Genomic DNA, 7,057 nt, shown 5'->3' on the forward strand with positions numbered 1-7,057 from the left:
CCCAGGACCTACTTGGTGGAGGGAGAGAATGGACTCCTTGCCCAAGCACACTCATGCATGCACACACACATACACACAAAGATGTAATAAAAATTTCAAATATAGTCTTTAAAAAAAGTCAGCATTTACATGGAGTAATGGCTCAAGAAGATCTCTCCCATGGCTCTAATTTTTCCCCTTTATTTACAGCTTGTAGAGAGTTTTTCATAAACTATTATTTTTAAACTTTTCTATGTTTTTTTTTATTTTGCCTGCATGTACGTCTGTAAGGGCGTTAGATCCCCTGGAACTGGTTATGCAGACAGTAGTGAGCTACCATGTGGGTGCTGGGAATTGAACCCATGTCCTCTGGGAGAGCAGCCAGTGCTCCCAACCACTGAGCCACCTCTCCAGCCCTTGTAGAGACTTTATTAAAAGGAGAAATTGCCTCTGATCCCAGAAATGCCCATTATTAGTGGTTTGCAATATAGGATGTACTGTGCAGTCCAGGAAACCCAATCATAAAGCTGAAGACAGCTCCACGCTTCAGCTGAGCTGGGCCAGATTGTTAGCCAGGTGAGGTGATGCACACCTTCAATCCCAGCACTTGGGAGGCAGAGGCAGGGGGATCTGTTAGTTCCAGTCCAGCCAGAGCTACAAAGTGAGATATTGTCTCAGCCAGAAGGGGGAGAGAGAGAGAGAGAGAGAGAGAGAGAGAGGAGGGAGGGAGGAGGGAAGGAGGAGGGAGGAGGGAGGGAGGAGGGAGGGAGGAAGAGAGAGAACAATAATAAAACCTTAGATGGTCTACAGAGATTTGAAGCCCGATAGACATTCTGGCTTCTCAAAGCCGGTTGGATACCACACAGATTTTGACCCAAGTTTGTTTAGCATCTGTCCAGAACCCAGAACTTGTCATGTGTATGAGTGTTTTGCCTGCTGTAATGTCTGTGTACCTTGTGTGTGCGTGGGGCACCAGGTCAGAAAAGTGTTAGACCTCCAGAAACTAGTTAGGGATGGTCAACAGCCACCATGGAGGTGATGGGAATTGAACCCAGGTTATCTGGAAGAACAAGTTCTCTTTAATGGCTGATCCATTTCTTCAATCTTTTTTTTTTTTTTTTTTTTTTTTTTTTGCTACAGGTTCCATTTTTACTTTTATTTTTGAGACAATGTTTCATTCTGTACCCCTGGCTGGCCTGGAACTCACTTTGTAGACCCTGCTGGCGTGTGGGATTCCCGCAGGCTCTGTCTGCAGCTCTGCCAATGCGGCTAAAGGTAGCTTTAACTAAATCTCTAGAGTCCTACTTATAAATAAACAAGACTCAAGATTCAAAGGCTGGGGTGAAAACCTGTTAGTTCAGAGAGGCTGAGCAGCAACTAGCTAACCTCTCCTTGCTGGTGTCTTCACCAAAACAAAAAAAGCCATGACACTCCAAATCCCTCTATCTCTTCCAGATGTACTCTGATGCTCTATGATTCCTTTCTGTCAACTAGTTGCTACCTCAGCCTCCTGACCCAAGGTTAATTTTATTTAACCAACAGAAATGCAAACCTGTGTGGTTCAGCGTAACTGATACCCCAACATTCATGCCGTCTGGACTTACACAGTCCCTTAGTCTAAGGCCACAGGAAGAACGAGAAGAGGGTAAACAGCACCAACGGTCACGACCAGTCTTCCTTCACCGTATCACACCTCCTCCCAACCCCAAACCTCTGGTACAGTTTTCTCACCTTTTTTTTTTTTTTTTGGTTTTTTGAGACAGGGTTCTTGAAACCTGGTTTTGGTGCCGGTTCTTGAGCTCACTCTGTAGACCAGGCTGGCCTCAAACTCACAGGCCTGACTGTGCCTCCTGAGTGCTGGGATTAAAGGTGTGTGCCACCACCGCCCGGCTTTTTTAAAGATATATTAGCCAGGCTGATAGATCTTTAAATATTTCAGCCTTTAATCCCAGCACTTGGGAAGCAGAAGCAAGTCAGCTTGGTCTACAAAGTGAGTTCCAGGACAGCTAGGGCTACACAAAGAAACTCATGTTTGCCTGTAGGTCAGAAGAGGGCACAAGATCTCATTATAGATGGTTGTAAGCCACCATGTGGTTGAACTCAGGACCTCTGGAAGAGCAGCGAGTGCCCCCTCTAATTTGTTTTTGAATGAAAAGATTTTACGGGGGCTCGAGACATGGCTCAGAGGTTAAGAGCACTGGCTGCTGGCTGCTGTTCCAGAGATCCTAAGTTCAGTTCCCAGCACCCACATGGTGGCTCGCTACCATCTGTAATGAGATCTGGTGCCCTCTTCTAGCATCCAAGCATACATGCAGGCAGAACACTGTTTATATAATAAATAAATAAAACTTCAAAGAAAAAAGATTTTACTTATGTGTGTCTTATGTGGGTTAGTGTATGAGTGAGTGTAGATGTCCAGAGTCCTGGATGCCCTGGAGTTGTAGTTACCCCGACACAGGTGTTGGGTCCAAGCTTGGGATCTCTACAAGGGCAATAATGAGCTCCTAACCACAAAGGCATCTCTCCAGGCCCTAAACTTTAAGCTTTAAAAAAGATTTGGGGTTCGTGTAGGTGGGCTAGAGACATTGACAATGGAGCTGAAGAGATGACTCAGTGGTTAAGACCACTGGCTGCTCTTCCAACATATCCAGGTTCGATTCCAAAATATAGGTATTTTGACTAACCATGGTGGCATACACCTTTAACCCCAGTACTTGGGAGACAGAGGCAGGTAAACAGTACAGACATACAGGCCAAACATGCACACACATACAGTCAATCTAAAATAAGAAAATTTGGTTGGGAAACTGGGGAGCTGAAGGAATATCACCATGCATTTGGTTTAAAGCTAGCCTCAGCTCCACAGGAAGGCCTTGTCCCAAAAGTTAACTGGATGTCCAGCAGTGCCTAGCATCACAGCCCTAAGTTCAGTCAAAGTCCCACATAAACTGTGCGGGATGGCACTTGGGCGGTACAGGGAAGAGGACCAGGAGTTAGCTCAAAGCCATCCTTGACAACACTGGAGGCTCACAGCCCACCTGGGATACATAAGACAATGTCTCAAAACAGACAAACCAAAGTTATGACAAGTAGCTGGGTATGGTGGCACACGCCTTGAATCTCTGAGGCTCTGTGGAGGCAGAAGCAACTCTTGGGTTCCAGGCCAGCCAAGGGGACAGAGTGAGGCTAGAGAGGTGGTCAGCAGTCACTAGCACTAGCTGCTCTCCCAGAGGACCTGGGTTCAAGTCCTAGCACCCACACTGTGGCTCACAACGGTTAACTCCAGTTCCAAAAGATCCAGCACGCTCTTCTGGTCTTGGTGTGCACTGCACATGTGGTACATAGATATCTACGCAGGCAAAACAGCCACCGAGCCAGGCGGCGGCGATGGGACAGCTCCACTACAAGCACATGGTACCGGGAAAGAGACGGTGACTTTGGGGATGAGGGCAGTCTGGATAGTCTTGCAGTTCCCACCAGAGTAGAACAGCTGGGTGAGGGCAGCCAGCACACAGCTGCCTTCAGGTTCTCCAGAGGGAGGCGTCTTGAAAAAGACAGGCAGTTTCCGGCCAGGCGGTGGTGGCACGCGCCTTTAATCCCAGCACTCAGGAGGCAGAGCCAGGCGGATCTCTGTGAGTTCGAGGCCAGCCTGGGCTACAGAGTGAGTTCCAGGACAGGCACCAAAATACAGAGAAACCCTGTCTCAGAAAAACAAAGAGACCCACTTTCCCCAGGCAATCTACATGACTGAGTAAAGATGTGACAGCTCTCAGATCTGTGGTTTTGAAAACAGGTCGTTAGACAGACAAGAAAACCAGCTTTCTTTTAAATGGTTTTATTTGGGAAAAGTGCTTCTTACAAAAGGGCAGCTGCAAAGTACAGAGACCTCGGCCACGATGACTTGTTTTTCTTAAGTGAAAGAACGGGTGTGTTCTGGGAAGCAAGGCAGAGGGACAAATCCGAGCATCTCAAGTTATTTCCGGAAAGAGAGCGCAACAAAATGCAAAGGTGAAATTCCCACCAAGGAACTCTAGCAACTTAACTTTGCTTGTCTTGCGGGTGGCCACACCCTCCCCTTTCTTAGTGGGAAATGGGTTTATTACTACTGCAAACAATCCCTCTAGTACAACCAATACCTCAGTTTGGAATCCACCTGTCTACTTCCAAAGCTCAGGGATGGAATGAGGCAGATACCCACAAACCAAACACAGACTCTCACAACAGGTCCCCTCAAACGAGGACAAAGGTTTTTCCAAAAAGTGCCTCAACTGAAAAGGCTAGACCATAAAACACTCAATACAATGGTGTGTCCAAGACCTAGCTTGCACTGAGAAGCAGGTCATTTAACCTCTATGGCTGATCCATTTCTCTAGCAGACAGACAGACAGAGCTACTACTAGCACTGCTATGTTAACAACTACGGACACACTGCTTGGTCCTTTACCATCTACCTGCCACACACGGCTGAAACCACTAATCCATGTCTGCCCACTAAGGCTAAGGATACTGCACCTATGCAGATGGGAAGCTGCTCACATGCTCAATCACGCTCACCACCAAGTCCATCCATCCTTGGGAGTTAACTGCCAACTGTGCATTGATAGAACGCCACTGCATCCTTCATGTGTTTCTAGATTTTTCTCAGGTTAACCTCAACACATTTGCACCGGGTTCTGGTTACTCAGTAGTAGTTTTCCTTGCGTGCAATGAAACAAGAGCCCAAACCACAGGACAAGCACGTGTGATGGGATTACAGGGCAGGGACAGATACAAACCACAAAGGTGCAGATCTCACAGAAGCCTCAAGGAGCCCTCCTACGTCTAGCGCGAGAGCGACTTGCCAACTTGGGTCCCTTTTTTCCCAATTGCCCCTTATCCTTGGACCCCAAAGCGCACTCAGTGCTTCTTCCTTTGAACCTGGGGTCTCAAACGAGTGTGCAAAGTCCACGAACACAACCTGGCTGAAAACAGATGGCGCAACAAACCTACACTAACTGTCTGACAGTTAAATTCATGTTACAAAAAAACTAACTTTAAGATTTATTTTTGTAACTTTTGAAACAGAGAAAACAACACACTCTTAGGGAAAGGGGAGGGGTAGGAGCAGGCCCTGGGTAGTGATCACGACAGCACCTGGAGTTTGAGAGGCCTGCCTAGGAGAGCCACACGCGCACTGCACACAGCACAGGGACAGCCACTGTCTGGGCTCCGCAGACCAGTTCACGCGCCACGCAAAGCTGCTATAGATCCAAGTCATAAAAATCCTCCAGCTCATCGTGAAACAAGTCCCACTCGTCCTCAGAGTCTGTCAGCTCGTCGTCCCCACCTGCAGCCAAAAGCATAAGCAACATCTCGCCCAGCTCAAAGGTGACAACCTCCTCTTCGTCGTCAAAGGGGTTGTTCTCTCTCTCCTCAATGAGCTCCCAGAAGTGGCTCCTCCGTTGGGCCTGTAAGAAACAAGGCCATGATAGGGGTGGCACTGTCGAGCAGTGTCTTCTATCCTGCTGCTTATAAGGCAACCGTGTGGCCCGGCGGGCATGGCGAACCAGACTTCTCGCTCAGTCCACCTTACCAATGCCTCCCCTCTGGCGATCTGCAGCCAACATCTGGGGCCGGGGCTTTAAGCACTTTCCTTTGCTATCCCTCCCGCTTCTCTGGTCAGGACTCCTCTCCTCTAGCCTCCCTCCCAGACCTGAGTGTCATTCCCCCTACCCCAGTATGTGCAGGGCTCAGCTGACAGTGTGAGATTTCCCCTCCTTTAAAAAAACAGGGAGAGTTACCCGGTATCTGCTTGATGTTCCCACTTTCTGTCTCTGTGGCTCCTCTCTACGGCCATCAGGGTACGCATGCTTGTAAAAACAGTTCCCTCCAAATGGGCAGCTCCCACGTCCTTCATCAAAATACCTGCACGCCTTGTTGCTGGAAAGGAAAATATCGCAACCCTTATTCACAGTGGACTTCAGGCCTGTATTGACTTATCATCGGGGCTTTTCTTTAAACAGGGGCAGAACCAAGAGTCTGTGCACAGCCCCCCAAAGATGTGTTCTTAGAAACATGTGCTCTAAACACTGACTAGAAACATCTCTGCTTAAATGTATATGGTTGACCAGCACTAACCCTGAGTGAAAACCTAGAATCCCAATACACAAGAATCCATCAGGCAACTCTTAAGACCTGGGATGAGCTACAGTCCCTCCACAGGCTCCAGCCAGAGTAGAGGCTTCCTTGGAACAGTCCCTCGGCATACACCCAAGGACTAGGTTAAAAGCTCAAAGCAAGAACAAACTGGGCAAGCAGTGCTGGGTGACAACAGAAAGCATCCTGGGAAGTAAAGAGAGGGCAGGAAGGAGGTAGGAGTACACAGCGCAGCACTCATCTATCTATATCCAAGGGAGCCAGGCTGCTCATACCTCATGGCCTCCTTGTATTTCTGAATGAGTTTCTGCTTCTCTTCTTTCTCCTCCACCCAGTACTCACTTGGAATGACAAAGTTAGATGTGATCCGGCATTCGGGGCAGGACCTGGGAAACAATGAACAGGCTGCAGTGGGAACCCCCTGAGGCCCACACTCAGGACACACCTGGTGTGCCGCCTCAGACCCCAGCAACCGGCAAGCACGGGAGCATTTCAGAGAGGAGTCCCACAAAGTCACACCTGACCCTTTCTTTGGAGGGAAGACAAACTCCTTCTTACATCAACTCAATGGCTAGCCAGTTCAAAAAACAAAAACAAAAACAAAACTTGAGAGTTAAAAAAACCAAAAAACCAAAAACAACAAAACCAAAAGAAGACATTTCACACAGACTCCTTTCGTTTAAATAAATTTATTTCTTGTAACTTTGCTCTGTTTGGATTGTGTGGCTTTTGTTCAGTTATGAGAACAGTTTTTAAAGGATGGTGGATTATTGGCTAGCTTAATGAATGGAATAGGAGTGGAAAATGTAAAACGCCAGGAAACATACATTCAGAGCTAGATACGTTTGTTCACGAAGCCTAAACTGTCTAATCCATTAAACACAATCTCCTCAAAAAGCACGAAGAGTCTACTAACTGATACAAAGAAAGGTCTCCTCATTCA

Source organism: Peromyscus leucopus, chromosome 3, assembly GCF_004664715.2.
Source record: "Peromyscus leucopus breed LL Stock chromosome 3, UCI_PerLeu_2.1, whole genome shotgun sequence".
NCBI lineage: Eukaryota > Metazoa > Chordata > Mammalia > Rodentia > Cricetidae > Peromyscus > Peromyscus leucopus.